This window comes from Pseudophryne corroboree, unplaced genomic scaffold (genome assembly GCF_028390025.1).
Source record: "Pseudophryne corroboree isolate aPseCor3 unplaced genomic scaffold, aPseCor3.hap2 scaffold_401, whole genome shotgun sequence".
Lineage (NCBI taxonomy): Eukaryota > Metazoa > Chordata > Amphibia > Anura > Myobatrachidae > Pseudophryne > Pseudophryne corroboree.
Genome location: NW_026970041.1, coordinates 417162 through 435335, shown reverse-complemented (window position 1 = coordinate 435335; position 18174 = coordinate 417162). Strand labels below are relative to the sequence as shown.

The window sequence follows — 18174 nt, the reverse complement described above, 5'->3', positions numbered from 1 at the left end:
TGTACAAGTGATATATTAAAATCATCTTTCCAGCTTGAATTTCAATGATGCATTGGGGCAACGATTTTGTGAGAAACATCTTCACCCTTAAATAAAGATTTTCTTAATTCCTTACCTGTGTGCTAATTAGATATCACCTTGTTTTCACATTAAACAGACTTCCACATGAGAAAGCAGCAAGGATGCAGTGGCGTTAATGTTTCCTGGTGTCAACTTGTATTATTTCAGTAGACATTGAAATGAGGATGCATCTTGCTGCCTTTCCAATGAAGCAAGTTTAATTTAGTAATACGTGAAAAACCATCCCTACAAAGGTGTTAATCAGAGACTTGGCTTTGTGGACACTTTTCAGAGAACAAATTTGTTAGCATAAAAATAAAGCCAGAAATGAAGAGCTGTTTAATCACTCAATTGGATTTTTTTTGCCAGCATATTTCTTTTTCTCTGCAACCCACTGCTAAATTGTGCTTCCTAGCTGTTTTTATAAAATCACTGAATCAAATCTAACTCTGATTACATCAGAGAAGGCTAGGTACCCTACACAATAAGAGGGGGTTTGAAATTTTGACTTGTCTACTTAAATATTACCAAAATCTGATCACAAGGTCAATTACGTCCCTGGGTAGGATTTAACCACCAACCTTTTGGTTAATAGCCGTACACACTAACCAATTGCGCCACAGAGACACTTTGCAAAAAGTACATACTGACAAAGGCTAATAAGCATTCATCTAGAACGTTTCCTAGAAAAACTTTAAAAAGTCAATAATCTGGAGAGTTTTTGTAAGATGTTTCTTCCATCAACCAACAAAGAAACACATTGGTACTTTCCCATGATGAGTGAGTGCTTCAGGATCTCTTGCACTTACATGTGCAGCAGAGTACTGCAATGGAAGCATGCTGGGCCCATAACCCAGAGGTAGGCAGATTGAAACTATCCTTTGCTATATGCATTTTTTTTGTTAATTAAAGTAATCCAAAACTGGGATGGATATTTTTGCTCTTTTATTTTTACTTAAAGTACAATAACTTTTACCATTTTAATTTGTTTTAATAGTATATTGACAGTATTGTTTTCTTTCAAAAATCCACTTAATTTTCTTTACCCTATTATTAAAATGGTAATTGACAAAAACAAACTACATTGTCACCAGAAGAGCAATACAAAATGTACAAGTGATATATTAAAATCATCTTTCCAGGTTGAATTTCAATGATGCATTGGGGCAACGATTTTGTGAGAAACATCTTCACCCTTAAATAAAGATTTTCTTAATTGCTTACCTGTGTGCTAATTAGATATCACCTTGTTTTCACATTAAACAGACTTCCACATGAGAAAGCAGCAAGGATGCAGTGCCGTTAATGTTTCCTGGTGTCAACCTGTATTATTTCAGTAGACATTGAAATGAGGATGCATCTTGCTGCCTTTCCAATGAAGCAAGTTTAATTTAGTAATAGGTGAAAAACCATCCTTACAAAGGTGTTAATCAGAGACTTGGCTTTGTGGACACTTTTCAGAGAACAAATTTGTTAGCATAAAAATAAAGCCAGAAAATGAAGAGCTGTTTATTCACTCAATTGGATTTTTCTGCCAGCATATTTTTTTTTCTCTGCAACCTACTGCTAAATTGTGCTTCCTAGCTGTTTTTATAAAATCACTGAATCAAATCTAACTCTGATTACATCAGGGAAGGCCAGGTACCCACACCATAACAGGGGGTTTGAAATTTTGACTTGTCTACTTTAAGATCACCAAAATCTGATCACAAGGTAAATTACGTCCCTGGGTGGGATTGAACCACCAACCTTTTAGATAATAACCGAACACGCTAACTGATTGCGCCACAGAGACACTTTGCAAACTTACATTCTGACAAACGCTAATAAGCATTCATCTAGAACGTTTCCTAGAAAAACTTTAAAAAGTCAATAATCTGGAGAGTTTTTGTAAGATGTTTCTTCCATCAATCAACGAAGAACATTCATGCTGATTTCTTGCAGCAGCTGGGCACTGTAACAGCTCCAGAGCTGCTCTGTAAGGCAACTAAAAGGGTGTGGGCCCTGCAGCACTACCTGTAGTTCGCATTGTGCGTTGGAAGGCACAAAGTAAGCAGACGGGAGAAGTCAGGATAGTGCGCAAGGGCATAGAAGGGAGCGGCTCAAGAAAAGAGAAGTGGAAACTGACAGCAAACTAGGCTGGAGAGAGACCTGAGACAAAGAGATCTGAATTATACGAGAGCCGACCAGGGGAAACACAAATTATGCAGTCGAGTTTCCCACATTTGGGGAAATAGCTGGAGCAGCACACACAGAGTGCAATGGGTGAGCCTTGCCCTGGGAGAAGCACCTTCATGATCATAGTATCTCACCTGGCAGGTAAGTAGGAGTTGGGCAAGAGCTGAGGAGGGTCGCTGCTCGGGCACCCCCCTGTCAAGTGAAGGAGATCCAACTGAGGCAGCACAAGAGAACTCTCGAAAGAAGAACAAGGCTAGAGGAAGATCTGAGACACAGAAATCTGGCTTTTACCAGAGCTGACCAGAGGAAAGCACAAACACAGTCCCCCACTACCACAAATAATGCAGTCGAGTTTCCCACATTTGGGGAAATCACAGGGGTCAGCATACCCAGAATGCAATGAATGAACCTCACCCTGGGAGAACAATCTTCATGACCATGGTATCTCCTATGCAAAATAAGTATGATTTGGGATAGGGCTGGGGAGGGCCGCTGCTCAGGCACATCTCTGTCAAGTAAAGGAGATTCAACTGAGGCAGCACAAGGGAACTCTCATCTGGGGACAACAACTGCAGGGAGAACACATATTTTCAGATGAACATGGGAGGGCAGAAGGCTGCCTAATACTGAAGCACCCCCAAACAACAAACCAAATGCAACAACTAGTGCAAGCATTCCTGGGGGAAGGCCTGCAGCAGATGGATTTGCATATGGTGATGTCATCCAAGCAGTGGGTCAAAGTTGGCTTCAACCCTCGTCTGCATATGAAAAGAAAAAAGGGATGTGCAGGGCATGGCGGCCTTTTGCGGCGCTTGCATGACCCCTAATTCGCATTAAACACCTCCACCCTCCTTAGGTGTGGGGCTCATGTTGGCTATGCCCCAGCACCTGAAGCATTCAAGCTGATTTCTTGCAGCAGCTGGGCACTGTAACAGCTCCAGAGCTGCTCTGTAAGGCAAGTAAAAGGGTGTGGGCCCTGCAGCACTACCTGTAGTTCGCATTGTGCGTTGGAAGGCACAAAGTAAGCAGACGGGAGAAGTCAGGATAGTGCGCAAGGGCATAGAAGGGAGCGGCTCAAGAAAAGAGAAGTGGAAACAGACAGCAAACTAGGCTGGAGAGAGACCTGAGACAAAGAGATCTGAATTATACGAGAGCCGACCAGAGGAAACACAAATTATGCAGTCAAGTGTCCCACATTTGGGGAAATCGCAGGAGCAGCACACCCAGAGTGCAATGGGTGAGCCTTGCCCTGGGAGAAGCACCTTCCTGATCATAGTATCTCACCTGGCAGGTAAGTAGGAGTTGGGCTAGAGCTGGGGAGGGTCGCTGCTCGGGCACCCCCCTGTCAAGTGAAGGAGATCCAACTGAGGCAGCACAAGGGAACTCTCGAAAGAAGAACAAGGCTAGAGGAAGATCTGAGACAAAGAAATCTGACTTTTACCAGAGCTGACCAGAGGAAAGCACAAACACAGTCCCCCTCTACCACAAATAATGCAGTCGAGTTTCCCACATTTGGGGAAATCACAGGGGTCATCATACCCAGAATGCAATGAATGAACCTCACCCTGGGAGAACAATCTTCATGACCATGATATCTCCTATGCAAAATAAGTATGATTTGGGATAGGGCTGGGGAGGGCCGCTGCTCAGGCACATCTCTGTCAAGTAAAGGCGATTCAACTGAGGCAGCACAAGGGAACTCTCATCTGGGGACAACAACTGCAGGGAGAACACATATTTTCAGATGAACATGGGAGGGCAGAAGGCTGCCTAATACTGAAGCACCCCCAAACAACAAACCAAATGCAACAACTAGTGCAAGCATTCCTGGGGGAAGGCCTGCAGCAGATGGATTTGCATATGGTGATGTCATCCAAGCAGTGGGTCAAAGTTGGCTTCAACCCTCGTCTGCATATGAAAAGAAAAAAGGGATGTGCAGGGCATGGCGGCCTTTTGCGGCGCTTGCATGACCCCTAATTCGCATTAAACACCTCCACCCTCCTTAGGTGTGGGGCTCATGTTGGCTATGCCCCAGCACCTGAAGCATTCAAGCTGATTTCTTGCAGCAGCTGGGCACTGTAACAGCTCCAGAGCTGCTCTGTAAGGCAACTAAAAGGGTGTGGGCCCTGCAGCACTACCTGTAGTTCGCATTGTGCGTTGGAAGGCACAAAGTAAGCAGACAGGAGAAGTCAGGATAGTGCGCAAGGGCATAGAAGGGAGCGGCTCAAGAAAAGAGAAGTGGAAACAGACAGCAAACTAGGCTGGAGAGAGACCTGAGACAAAGAGATCTGAATTATACGAGAGCCGACCAGAGGAAACACAAATTATGCAGTCAAGTGTCCCACATTTGGGGAAATCGCAGGAGCAGCACACCCAGAGTGCAATGGGTGAGCCTTGCCCTGGGAGAAGCACCTTCCTGATCATAGTATCTCACCTGGCAGGTAAGTAGGAGTTGGGCTAGAGCTGGGGAGGGTCGCTGCTCGGGCACCCCCCTGTCAAGTGAAGGAGATCCAACTGAGGCAGCACAAGGGAACTCTCGAAAGAAGAACAAGGCTAGAGGAAGATCTGAGACAAAGAAATCTGACTTTTACCAGAGTTGACCAGAAGAAAGCACAAACACAGTCCCCCACTACCACAAATAATGCAGTCGAGTTTCCCACATTTGGGGAAATCACAGGGGTCAGCATACCCAGAATGCAATGAATGAACCTCACCCTGGGAGAACAATCTTCATGACCATGGTATCTCCTATGCAAAATAAGTATGATTTGGGATAGGGCTGGGGAGGGCCGCTGCTCAGGCACATCTCTGTCAAGTAAAGGAGATTCAACTGAGGCAGCACAAGGGAACTCTCATCTGGGGACAACAACTGCAGGGAGAACACATATTTTCAGATGAACATGGGAGGGCAGAAGGCTGCCTAATACTGAAGCACCCCCAAACAACAAACCAAATGCAACAACTAGTGTAAGCATTCCTGGGGGAAGGCCTGCAGCAGATGGATTTGCATATGGTGATGTCATCCAAGCAATGGGTCAAAGTTGGCTTCAACCCTCGTCTGCATATGAAAAGAAAAAAGGGATGTGCAGGGCATGGCGTCCTTTTGTGGCGCTTGGATGACCCTTAATTCGCATTAAACATCTCCACCCTCCTTCGGTGTGGGGCTCATGTAGGCTATGCCCCAGCCCCTGAAGCATTCAAGATGATTTCTTGCAGCAGCTGGGCACTGTAACAGCTCCAGAGCTGTTCTTTAAAGCATGTAAAAGGGTGTGGGCCCTGCAGCACTACCTGTAGTATGCATTGTGCGTTGGAAGGCACAAAGTAAGCAGACGGGAGAGGTCAGGATAGTGCGCAAGGGCATAGAAGGGAGCGGCTCAAGAAAAGAGAAGTGGAAACAGACAGCAAACTAGGCTGGAGAAAGACCTGAGACAAAGAGATCTGAATTATACGAGAGCCGACCAGAGGAAACACAAATTATGCAGTCAAGTTTCCCACATTTGGGGAAATCGCAGGAGCAGCACACCCAGAGTGCAATGGGTGAGCCTTGCCCTGGGAGAAGCACCTTCCTGATCATAGTATCTCACCTGGCAGGTAAGTAGGAGTTGGGCTAGAGCTGGGGAGGGTCGCTGCTCGGGCACCCCCCTGTCAAGTGAAGGAGATCCAACTGAGGCAGCACAAGGGAACTCTCGAAAGAAGAACAAGGCTAGAGGAAGATCTGAGACAAAGAAATCTGACTTTTACCAGAGTTGACCAGAAGAAAGCACAAACACAGTCCCCCACTACCACAAATAATGCAGTCGAGTTTCCCACATTTGGGGAAATCACAGGGGTCAGCATACCCAGAATGCAATGAATGAACCTCACCCTGGGAGAACAATCTTCATGACCATGGTATCTCCTATGCAAAATAAGTATGATTTGGGATAGGGCTGGGGAGGGCCGCTGCTCAGGCACAAGGGAACTCTCATCTGGGGACAACAACTGCAGGGAGAACACATATTTTCAGATGAACATGGGAGGGCAGAAGGCTGCCTAATACTGAAGCACCCCCAAACAACAAACCAGGAGCAACAACTAGTGTAAGCATTCCTGGGGGAAGGCCTGCAGCAGATGGATTTGCATATGGTGATGTCATCCAAGCAATGGGTCAAAGTTGGCTTCAACCCTCGTCTGCATATGAAAAGAAAAAAGGGATGTGCAGGGCATGGCGAGAAAAATGCAAAGGTACAAGACAGCTTTTCCTTGCCAATATCTCTCTTTTGCAAAGAGCTGCGCATTGGAAAATTCAGGGCTATGTCGTGTAGATGATGGCCTAACAGGAGGCTTTAAAATTTTCTTTCTAGTGTCCTTCGTTTGGGAGAAAAATGCAAAGGTACAAGACAGCTTTTCCTTGCCAATATCTCTCTTTTGCAAAGAGCTGCGCATTGGAAAATTCAGGGCTATGTCGTGTAGATGATGGCCTAACAGGAGGCTTTAAAATTATCTTTCTAGTGTCCTTCGTTTGGGAGAAAAATGCAAAGGTACAAGACAGCTTTTCCTTGCCAATATCTCTCTTTTGCAAAGAGCTGCGCATTGGAAAATTCAGGGCTATGTCGTGTAGATGATGGCCTAACAGGAGGCTTTAAAATTTTAATTCTAGTGTCCTTCGTTTGGGAGAAAAATGCAAAGGTACAAGACAGCTTTTCCTTGCCAATATCTCTCTTTTGCAAAGAGCTGCGCATTGGAAAATTCAGGGCTATGTCGTGTAGATGATGGCCTAACAGGAGGCTTTAAAATTTTAATTCTAGTGTCCTTCGTTTGGGAGAAAAATGCAAAGGTACAAGACAGCTTTTCCTTGCCAATATCTCTCTTTTGCAAAGAGCTGCGCATTGGAAAATTCATGGCTATGCCGTGTAGATGATGGCCTAACAGGAGGCTTTAAAATTTTCTTTCTAGTGTCCTTAGTTTGGGAGAAAAATGCAAAGGTACAAGACAGCTTTTCCTTGCCAATATCTCTCTTTTGCAAAGAGCTACGCATTGGAAAATTCAGGGCTATGTCGTGTAGATGATGGCCTAACAGGAGGCTTTAAAATTTTCTTTCTAGTGACCTTCGTTTGGGAGAAAAATGCAAAGGTACAAGACAGCTTTTCCTTGCCAATATCTCTCTTTTGCAAAGAGCTGCGCATTGGAAAATTCAGGGCTATGTCGTGTAGATGATGGCCTAACAGGAGGCTTTAAAATTTTCTTTCTAGTGAACTTCGTTTGGGAGAAAAATGCAAAGGTACAAGACAGCTTTTCCTTGCCAATATCTCTCTTTTGCAAAGAGCTGCGCATTGGAAAATTCAGGGCTATGTCGTGTAGATGATGGCCTAACAGGAGGCTTTAAAATTTTCTTTCTAGTGTCCTTCGTTTGGGAGAAAAATGCAAAGGTACAAGACAGCTTTTCCTTGCCAATATCTCTCTTTTGCAAAGAGCTACGCATTGGAAAATTCAGGGCTATGTCGTGTAGATGATGGCCTAACAGGTGGCTTTAAAATTTTCTTTCTAGTGACCTTCGTTTGGGAGAAAAATGCAAAGGTACAAGACAGCTTTTCCTTGCCAATATCTCTCTTTTGCAAAGAGCTGCGCATTGGAAAATTCAGGGCTATGTCGTGTAGATGATGGCCTAACAGGAGGCTTTAAAATTTTCTTTCTAGTGTCCTTCGTTTGGGAGAAAAATGCAAAGGTACAAGACAGCTTTTCCTTGCCAATATCTCTCTTTTGCAAAGAGCTACGCATTGGAAAATTCAGGGCTATGTCGTGTAGATGATGGCCTAACAGGAGGCTTTAAAATTTTCTTTCTAGTGTCCTTCGTTTGGGAGAAAAATGCAAAGGTACAAGACAGCTTTTCCTTGCCAATATCTCTCTTTTGCAAAGAGCTACGCAGTGGAAAATTCAGGGCTATGTCGTGTAGATGATGGCCTAACCGGAGGCTTTAAAATTATCTTTCTAGTGTCCTTCGTTTGGGAGAAAAATGCAAAGGTACAAGACAGCTTTTCCTTGCCAATATCTCTCTTTTGCAAAGAGCTGCGCATTGGAAAATTCAGGGCTATGTCGTGTAGATGATGGCCTAACAGGAGGCTTTAAAATTTTAATTCTAGTGTCCTTCGTTTGGGAGAAAAATGCAAAGGTACAAGACAGCTTTTCCTTGCCAATATCTCTCTTTTGCAAAGAGCTGCGCATTGGAAAATTCAGGGCTATGTCGTGTAGATGATGGCCTAACAGGAGGCTTTAAAATTTTCTTTCTAGTGACCTTCGTTTGGGAGAAAAATGCAAAGGTACAAGACAGCTTTTCCTTGCCAATATCTCTCTTTTGCAAAGAGCTGCGCATTGGAAAATTCAGGGCTATGTCGTGTAGATGATGGCCTAACAGGAGGCTTTAAAATTTTCTTTCTAGTGTCCTTCGTTTGGGAGAAAAATGCAAAGGTACAAGACAGCTTTTCCTTGCCAATATCTCTCTTTTGCAAAGAGCTACGCATTGGAAAATTCAGGGCTATGTCGTGTAGATGATGGCCTAACAGGTGGCTTTAAAATTTTCTTTCTAGTGACCTTCGTTTGGGAGAAAAATGCAAAGGTACAAGACAGCTTTTCCTTGCCAATATCTCTCTTTTGCAAAGAGCTGCGCATTGGAAAATTCAGGGCTATGTCGTGTAGATGATGGCCTAACAGGAGGCTTTAAAATTTTAATTCTAGTGTCCTTCGTTTGGGAGAAAAATGCAAAGGTACAAGACAGCTTTTCCTTGCCAATATCTCTCTTTTGCAAAGAGCTGCGCATTGGAAAATTCAGGGCTATGTCGTGTAGATGATGGCCTAACAGGAGGCTTTAAAATTTTAATTCTAGTGTCCTTCGTTTGGGAGAAAAATGCAAAGGTACAAGACAGCTTTTCCTTGCCAATATCTCTCTTTTGCAAAGAGCTGCGCATTGGAAAATTCATGGCTATGCCGTGTAGATGATGGTCTAACAGGAGGCTTTAAAATTTTCTTTCTAGTGTCCTTCGTTTGGGAGAAAAATGCAATGGTACAAGACAGCTTTTCCTTGCCAATATCTCTCTTTTGCAAAGAGCTGCGCATTGGAAAATTCAGGGCTATGTCGTGTAGATGATGGCCTAACAGGAGGCTTTAAAATTTTCTTTCTAGTGACCTTCGTTTGGGAGAAAAATGCAAAGGTACAAGACAGCTTTTCCTTGCCAATATCTCTCTTTTGCAAAGAGCTGCGCATTGGAAAATTCAGGGCTATGTCGTGTAGATGATGGCCTAACAGGAGGCTTTAAAATTTTCTTTCTAGTGACCTTCGTTTGGGAGAAAAATGCAAAGGTACAAGACAGCTTTTCCTTGCCAATATCTCTCTTTTGCAAAGAGCTGCGCATTGGAAAATTCAGGGCTATGTCGTGTAGATGATGGCCTAACAGGAGGCTTTAAAATTTTCTTTCTAGTGTCCTTCGTTTGGGAGAAAAATGCAAAGGTACAAGACAGCTTTTCCTTGCCAATATCTCTCTTTTGCAAAGAGCTGCGCATTGGAAAATTCAGGGCTATGTCGTGTAGATGATGGCCTAACAGGAGGCTTTAAAATTTTCTTTCTAGTGACCTTCGTTTGGGAGAAAAATGCAAAGGTACAAGACAGCTTTTCCTTGCCAATATCTCTCTTTTGCAAAGAGCTGCGCATTGGAAAATTCGGGGCTATGTCGTGTAGATGATAGCCTAACAGGAGGCTTTAAAATGTTCTTTCTAGTGTCCTTCGTTTGGGAGAAAAATGCAAAGGTACAAGACAGCTTTTCCTTGCCAATATCTCTCTTTTGCAAAGAGCTACGCATTGGAAAATTCAGGGCTATGTCGTGTAGATGATGGCCTAACAGGTGGCTTTAAAATTTTCTTTCTAGTGACCTTCGTTTGGGAGAAAAATGCAAAGGTACAAGACAGCTTTTCCTTGCCAATATCTCTCTTTTGCAAAGAGCTGCGCATTGGAAAATTCAGGGCTATGTCGTGTAGATGATGGCCTAACAGGAGGCTTTAAAATTTTCTTTCTAGTGACCTTCGTTTGGGAGAAAAATGCAAAGGTACAAGACAGCTTTTCCTTGCCAATATCTCTCTTTTGCAAAGAGCTGCGCATTGGAAAATTCAGGGCTATGTCGTGTAGATGATGGCCTAACAGGAGGCTTTAAAATTTTCTTTCTAGTGTCCTTCGTTTGGGAGAAAAATGCAAAGGTACAAGACAGCTTTTCCTTGCCAATATCTCTCTTTTGCAAAGAGCTACGCAGTGGAAAATTCAGGGCTATGTCGTGTAGATGATGGCCTAACAGGAGGCTTTAAAATTATCTTTCTAGTGTCCTTCGTTTGGGAGAAAAATGCAAAGGTACAAGACAGCTTTTCCTTGCCAATATCTCTCTTTTGCAAAGAGCTGCGCATTGGAAAATTCAGGGCTATGTCGTGTAGATGATGGCCTAACAGGAGGCTTTAAAATTTTAATTCTAGTGTCCTTCGTTTGGGAGAAAAATGCAAAGGTACAAGACAGCTTTTCCTTGCCAATATCTCTCTTTTGCAAAGAGCTGCGCATTGGAAAATTCAGGGCTATGTCGTGTAGATGATGGCCTAACAGGAGGCTTTAAAATTTTAATTCTAGTGTCCTTCGTTTGGGAGAAAAATGCAAAGGTACAAGACAGCTTTTCCTTGCCAATATCTCTCTTTTGCAAAGAGCTGCGCATTGGAAAATTCATGTGGCTATGCCGTGTAGATGATGGTCTAACAGGAGGCTTTAAAATTTTCTTTCTAGTGTCCTTCGTTTGGGAGAAAAATGCAATGGTACAAGACAGCTTTTCCTTGCCAATATCTCTCTTTTGCAAAGAGCTGCGCATTGGAAAATTCAGGGCTATGTCGTGTAGATGATGGCCTAACAGGAGGCTTTAAAATTTTCTTTCTAGTGTCCTTAGTTTGGGAGAAAAATGCAAAGGTACAAGACAGCTTTTCCTTGCCAATATCTCTCTTTTGCAAAGAGCTACGCATTGGAAAATTCAGGGCTATGTCGTGTAGATGATGGCCTAACAGGAGGCTTTAAAATTTTCTTTCTAGTGACCTTCGTTTGGGAGAAAAATGCAAAGGTACAAGACAGCTTTTCCTTGCCAATATCTCTCTTTTGCAAAGAGCTGCGCATTGGAAAATTCAGGGCTATGTCGTGTAGATGATGGCCTAACAGGAGGCTTTAAAATTTTCTTTCTAGTGACCTTCGTTTGGGAGAAAAATGCAAAGGTACAAGACAGCTTTTCCTTGCCAATATCTCTCTTTTGCAAATAGCTGCGCATTGGAAAATTCAGGGCTATGTCGTGTAGATGATGGCCTAACAGGAGGCTTTAAAATTTTCTTTCTAGTGTCCTTCGTTTGGGAGAAAAATGCAAAGGTACAAGACAGCTTTTCCTTGCCAATATCTCTCTTTTGCAAAGAGCTGCGCATTGGAAAATTCAGGGCTATGTCGTGTAGATGATGGCCTAACAGGAGGCTTTAAAATTTTCTTTCTAGTGACCTTCGTTTGGGAGAAAAATGCAAAGGTACAAGACAGCTTTTCCTTGCCAATATCTCTCTTTTGCAAAGAGCTGCGCATTGGAAAATTCAGGGCTATGTCGTGTAGATGATGGCCTAACAGGAGGCTTTAAAATTTTCTTTCTAGTGTCCTTCGTTTGGGAGAAAAATGCAATGGTACAAGACAGCTTTTCCTTGCCAATATCTCTCTTTTGCAAAGAGCTGCGCATTGGAAAATTCAGGGCTATGTCGTGTAGATGATGGCCTAACAGGAGGCTTTAAAATTTTCTTTCTAGTGTCCTTCGTTTGGGAGAAAAATGCAAAGGTACAAGACAGATTTTCCTTGCCAATATCTCTCTTTTGCAAAGAGCTGCGCATTGGAAAATTCAGGGCTATGTCGTGTAGATGATGGCCTAACAGGAGGCTTTAAAATTTTCTTTCTAGTGTCCTTCGTTTGGGAGAAAAATGCAATGGTACAAGACAGCTTTTCCTTGCCAATATCTCTCTTTTGCAAAGAGCTGCGCATTGGAAAATTCAGGGCTATGTCGTGTAGATGATGGCCTAACAGGAGGCTTTAAAATTTTCTTTCTAGTGTCCTTCGTTTGGGAGAAAAATGCAAAGGTACAAGACAGCTTTTCCTTGCCAATATCTCTCTTTTGCAAAGAGCTGCGCATTGGAAAATTCATGGCTATGCCGTGTAGATGATGGTCTAACAGGAGGCTTTAAAATTTTCTTTCTAGTGTCCTTCGTTTGGGAGAAAAATGCAATGGTACAAGACAGCTTTTCCTTGCCAATATCTCTCTTTTGCAAAGAGCTGCGCATTGGAAAATTCAGGGCTATGTCGTGTAGATGATGGCCTAAAAGGAGGCTTTAAAATTTTCTTTCTAGTGTCCTTCGTTTGGGAGAAAAATGCAAAGGTACAAGACAGCTTTTCCTTGCCAATATCTCTCTTTTGCAAAGAGCTACGCATTGGAAAATTCAGGGCTATGTCGTGTAGATGATGGCCTAACAGGTGGCTTTAAAATTTTCTTTCTAGTGACCTTCGTTTGGGAGAAAAATGCAAAGGTACAAGACAGCTTTTCCTTGCCAATATCTCTCTTTTGCAAAGAGCTGTGCATTGGAAAATTCAGGGCTTTGTCGTGTAGATGATGGCCTAACAGGAGGCTTTAAAATTTTATTTCTAGTGTCCTTCGTTTGGGAGAAAAATGCAAAGGTACAAGACAGCTTTTCCTTGCCAATATCTCTCTTTTGCAAAGAGCTGCGCATTGGAAAATTCAGGGCTATGTCGTGTAGATGATGGCCTAACAGGAGGCTTTAAAATTATCTTTCTAGTGTCCTTCGTTTGGGAGAAAAATGCAAAGGTACAAGACAGCTTTTCCTTGCCAATATCTCTCTTTTGCAAAGAGCTGCGCATTGGAAAATTCAGGGCTATGTCGTGTAGATGATGGCCTAACAGGAGGCTTTAAAATTTTAATTCTAGTGTCCTTCGTTTGGGAGAAAAATGCAAAGGTACAAGACAGCTTTTCCTTGCCAATATCTCTCTTTTGCAAAGAGCTGCGCATTGGAAAATTCAGGGCTATGTCGTGTAGATGATGGCCTAACAGGAGGCTTTAAAATTTTAATTCTAGTGTCCTTCGTTTGGGAGAAAAATGCAAAGGTACAAGACAGCTTTTCCTTGCCAATATCTCTCTTTTGCAAAGAGCTGCGCATTGAAAAATTCATGGCTATGCCGTGTAGATGATGGTCTAACAGGAGGCTTTAAAATTTTAATTCTAGTGTCCTTCGTTTGGGAGAAAAATGCAAAGGTACAAGACAGCTTTTCCTTGCCAATATCTCTCTTTTGCAAAGAGCTGCGCATTGGAAAATTCAGGGCTATGTCGTGTAGATGATGGCCTAACAGGAGGCTTTAAAATTTTCTTTCTAGTGACCTTCGTTTGGGAGAAAAATGCAAAGGTACAAGACAGCTTTTCCTTGCCAATATCTCTCTTTTGCAAAGAGCTGCGCATTGGAAAATTCAGGGCTATGTCGTGTAGATGATGGCCTAACAGGAGGCTTTAAAATTTTCTTTCTAGTGACCTTCGTTTGGGAGAAAAATGCAAAGGTACAAGACAGCTTTTCCTTGCCAATATCTCTCTTTTGCAAAGAGCTGCGCATTGGAAAATTCAGGGCTATGTCGTGTAGATGATGGCCTAACAGGAGGCTTTAAAATTTTCTTTCTAGTGTCCTTCGTTTGGGAGAAAAATGCAATGGTACAAGACAGCTTTTCCTTGCCAATATCTCTCTTTTGCAAAGAGCTGCGCATTGGAAAATTCAGGGCTATGTCGTGTAGATGATGGCCTAACAGGAGGCTTTAAAATTTTCTTTCTAGTGTCCTTCGTTTGGGAGAAAAATGCAAAGGTACAAGACAGATTTTCCTTGCCAATATCTCTCTTTTGCAAAGAGCTGCGCATTGGAAAATTCAGGGCTATGTCGTGTAGATGATGGCCTAACAGGAGGCTTTAAAATGTTCTTTCTAGTGTCCTTCGTTTGGGAGAAAAATGCAAAGGTACAAGACAGCTTTTCCTTGCCAATATCTCTCTTTTGCAAAGAGCTGCGCATTGGAAAATTCAGGGCTATGTCGTGTAGATGATGGCCTAACAGGAGGCTTTAAAATTTTAATTCTAGTGTCCTTCGTTTGGGAGAAAAATGCAAAGGTACAAGACAGCTTTTCCTTGCCAATATCTCTCTTTTGCAAAGAGCTGCGCATTGGAAAATTCATGGCTATGCCGTGTAGATGATGGTCTAACAGGAGGCTTTAAAATTTTCTTTCTAGTGTCCTTCGTTTGGGAGAAAAATGCAATGGTACAAGACAGCTTTTCCTTGCCAATATCTCTCTTTTGCAAAGAGCTGCGCATTGGAAAATTCAGGGCTATGTAATGTAGATGATGGCCTAACAGGAGGCTTTAAAATTTTCTTTCTAGTGTCCTTCGTTTGGGAGAAAAATGCAAAGGTACAAGACAGCTTTTCCTTGCCAATATCTCTCTTTTGCAAAGAGCTACGCATTGGAAAATTCATGGCTATGTCGTGTAGATGATGGCCTAACAGGTGGCTTTAAAATTTTCTTTCTAGTGACCTTCGTTTGGGAGAAAAATGCAAAGGTACAAGACAGCTTTTCCTTGCCAATATCTCTCTTTTGCAAAGAGCTGCGCATTGGAAAATTCAGGGCTATGTCGTGTAGATGATGGCCTAACAGGAGGCTTTAAAATTTTCTTTCTAGTGACCTTCGTTTGGGAGAAAAATGCAAAGGTACAAGACAGCTTTTCCTTGCCAATATCTCTCTTTTGCAAAGAGCTGCGCATTGGAAAATTCAGGGCTATGTCGTGTAGATGATGGCCTAACAGGAGGCTTTAAAATTTTAATTCTAGTGTCCTTCGTTTGGGAGAAAAATGCAAAGGTACAAGACAGCTTTTCCTTGCCAATATCTCTCTTTTGCAAAGAGCTGCGCATTGGAAAATTCATGGCTATGCCGTGTAGATGATGGTCTAACAGGAGGCTTTAAAATTTTAATTCTAGTGTCCTTCGTTTGGGAGAAAAATGCAAAGGTACAAGACAGCTTTTCCTTGCCAATATCTCTCTTTTGCAAAGAGCTGCGCACTGGAAAATTCAGGGCTATGTCGTGTAGATGATGGCCTAACAGGAGGCTTTAAAATTTTCTTTCTAGTGACCTTCGTTTGGGAGAAAAATGCAAAGGTACAAGACAGCTTTTCCTTGCCAATATCTCTCTTTTGCAAAGAGCTGCGCATTGGAAAATTCAGGGCTATGTCGTGTAGATGATGGCCTAACAGGAGGCTTTAAAATTTTCTTTCTAGTGACCTTCGTTTGGGAGAAAAATGCAAAGGTACAAGACAGCTTTTCCTTGCCAATATCTCTCTTTTGCAAAGAGCTGCGCATTGGAAAATTCAGGGCTATGTCGTGTAGATGATGGCCTAACAGGAGGCTTTAAAATTTTCTTTCTAGTGTCCTTCGTTTGGGAGAAAAATGCAATGGTACAAGACAGCTTTTCCTTGCCAATATCTCTCTTTTGCAAAGAGCTGCGCATTGGAAAATTCAGGGCTATGTCGTGTAGATGATGGCCTAACAGGAGGCTTTAAAATTTTCTTTCTAGTGTCCTTCGTTTGGGAGAAAAATGCAAAGGTACAAGACAGATTTTCCTTGCCAATATCTCTCTTTTGCAAAGAGCTGCGCATTGGAAAATTCAGGGCTATGTCGTGTAGATGATGGCCTAACAGGAGGCTTTAAAATGTTCTTTTAAGTGTCCTTCGTTTGGGAGAAAAATGCAAAGGTACAAGACAGCTTTTCCTTGCCAATATCTCTCTTTTGCAAAGAGCTGCGCATTGGAAAATTCAGGGCTATGTCGCGTAGATGATGGCCTAACAGGAGGCTTTAAAATTTTAATTCTAGTGTCATTCGTTTGGGATAAAAATGCAAAGGTACAAGACAGCTTTTCCTTGCCAATATCTCTCTTTTGCAAAGAGCTGCGCATTGGAAAATTCATGGCTATGCCGTGTAGATGATGGTCTAACAGGAGGCTTTAAAATTTTCTTTCTAGTGTCCTTCGTTTGGGAGAAAAATGCAATGGTACAAGACAGCTTTTCCTTGCCAATATCTCTCTTTTGCAAAGAGCTGCGCATTGGAAAATTCAGGGCTATGTCGTGTAGATGATGGCCTAACAGGAGGCTTTAAAATTTTCTTTCTAGTGTCCTTCGTTTGGGAGAAAAATGCAAAGGTACAAGACAGCTTTTCCTTGCCAATATCTCTCTTTTGCAAAGAGCTACGCATTGGAAAATTCAGGGCTATGTCGTGTAGATGATGGCCTAACAGGTGGCTTTAAAATTTTCTTTCTAGTGACCTTCGTTTGGGAGAAAAGTGCAAAGGTACAAGACAGCTTTTCCTTGCCAATATCTCTCTTTTGCAAAGAGCTGCGCATTGGAAAATTCAGGGCTATGTCGTGTAGATGATGGCCTAACAGGAGGCTTTAAAATTTTCTTTCTAGTGACCTTCGTTTGGGAGAAAAATGCAAAGGTACAAGACAGCTTTTCCTTGCCAATATCTCTCTTTTGCAAAGAGCTGCGCATTGGAAAATTCAGGGCTATGTCGTGTAGATGATGGCCTAACAGGAGGCTTTAAAATTATCTTTCTAGTGTCCTTCGTTTGGGAGAAAAATGCAAAGGTACAAGACAGCTTTTCCTTGCCAATATCTCTCTTTTGCAAAGAGCTGCGCATTGGAAAATTCAGGGCTATGTCGTGTAGATGATGGCCTAACAGGAGGCTTTAAAATTTTCTTTCTAGTGACCTTCGTTTGGGAGAAAAATGCAAAGGTACAAGACAGCTTTTCCTTGCCAATATCTCTCTTTTGCAAAGAGCTGCGCATTGGAAAATTCAGGGCTATGTCGTGTAGATGATGGCCTAACAGGAGGCTTTAAAATTATCTTTCTAGTGTCCTTCGTTTGGGAGAAAAATGCAAAGGTACAAGACAGCTTTTCCTTGCCAATATCTCTCTTTTGCAAAGAGCTGCGCATTGGAAAATTCAGGGCTATGTCGTGTAGATGATGGCCTAACAGGAGGCTTTAAAATTTTCTTTCTAGTGTCCTTCGTTTGGGAGAAAAATGCAATGGTACAAGACAGCTTTTCCTTGCCAATATCTCTCTTTTGCAAAGAGCTGCGCATTGGAAAATTCAGGGCTATGTCGTGTAGATGATGGCCTAACAGGAGGCTTTAAAATGTTCTTTCTAGTGTCCTTCGTTTGGGAGAAAAATGCAAAGGTACAAGACAGCTTTTCCTTGCCAATATCTCTCTTTTGCAAAGAGCTGCGCATTGGAAAATTCAGGGCTATGTCGTGTAGATGATGGCCTAACAGGAGGCTTTAAAATTTTAATTCTAGTGTCCTTCGTTTGGGAGAAAAATGCAAAGGTACAAGACAGCTTTTCCTTGCCAATATCTCTCTTTTGCAAAGAGCTGCGCATTGGAAAATTCATGGCTATGCCGTGTAGATGATGGTCTAACAGGAGGCTTTAAAATTTTCTTTCTAGTGTCCTTCGTTTGGGAGAAAAATGCAATGGTACAAGACAGCTTTTCCTTGCCAATATCTCTCTTTTGCAAAGAGCTGCGCATTGGAAAATTCAGGGCTATGTCGTGTAGATGATGGCCTAACAGGAGGCTTTAAAATTTTCTTTCTAGTGCCCTTCGTTTGGGAGAAAAATGCAAAGGTACAAGACAGCTTTTCCTTGCCAATATCTCTCTTTTGCAAAGAGCTACGCATTGGAAAATTCAGGGCTATGTCGTGTAGATGATGGCCTAACAGGTGGCTTTAAAATTTTCTTTCTAGTGACCTTCGTTTGGGAGAAAAATGCAAAGGTACAAGACAGCTTTTCC

General features: G+C 42.6%; 8 non-coding genes across 8 annotated transcripts; all 8 read right to left on the bottom strand.

Moving 5' to 3' along the window:
• Positions 1-2224: 2224 nt before the first annotated feature.
• On the bottom strand, positions 2225-2387 carry LOC135023903 (U1 spliceosomal RNA). The gene has a single exon (XR_010220792.1). It is a non-coding gene; the product is annotated as a U1 spliceosomal RNA (small nuclear RNA).
• A 152-nt stretch (positions 2388-2539) lies between these two features.
• Positions 2540-2703, bottom strand: LOC135023908 (U1 spliceosomal RNA). The gene has a single exon (XR_010220797.1). It is a non-coding gene; the product is annotated as a U1 spliceosomal RNA (small nuclear RNA).
• A 671-nt stretch (positions 2704-3374) lies between these two features.
• On the bottom strand, positions 3375-3537 carry LOC135023885 (U1 spliceosomal RNA). The gene has a single exon (XR_010220777.1). It is a non-coding gene; the product is annotated as a U1 spliceosomal RNA (small nuclear RNA).
• A 152-nt stretch (positions 3538-3689) lies between these two features.
• LOC135023925 (U1 spliceosomal RNA) lies at positions 3690-3853 on the bottom strand. The gene has a single exon (XR_010220814.1). It is a non-coding gene; the product is annotated as a U1 spliceosomal RNA (small nuclear RNA).
• A 671-nt stretch (positions 3854-4524) lies between these two features.
• On the bottom strand, positions 4525-4687 carry LOC135023884 (U1 spliceosomal RNA). Its single transcript, XR_010220776.1, has one exon. It is a non-coding gene; the product is annotated as a U1 spliceosomal RNA (small nuclear RNA).
• Positions 4688-4839: 152 nt separating this feature from the next.
• On the bottom strand, positions 4840-5003 carry LOC135023922 (U1 spliceosomal RNA). The gene has a single exon (XR_010220811.1). It is a non-coding gene; the product is annotated as a U1 spliceosomal RNA (small nuclear RNA).
• Positions 5004-5674: 671 nt separating this feature from the next.
• On the bottom strand, positions 5675-5837 carry LOC135023935 (U1 spliceosomal RNA). The gene has a single exon (XR_010220824.1). It is a non-coding gene; the product is annotated as a U1 spliceosomal RNA (small nuclear RNA).
• A 152-nt stretch (positions 5838-5989) lies between these two features.
• LOC135023921 (U1 spliceosomal RNA) lies at positions 5990-6153 on the bottom strand. Its single transcript, XR_010220810.1, has one exon. It is a non-coding gene; the product is annotated as a U1 spliceosomal RNA (small nuclear RNA).
• Between the last annotated feature and the right edge of the window lie 12021 nt (positions 6154-18174).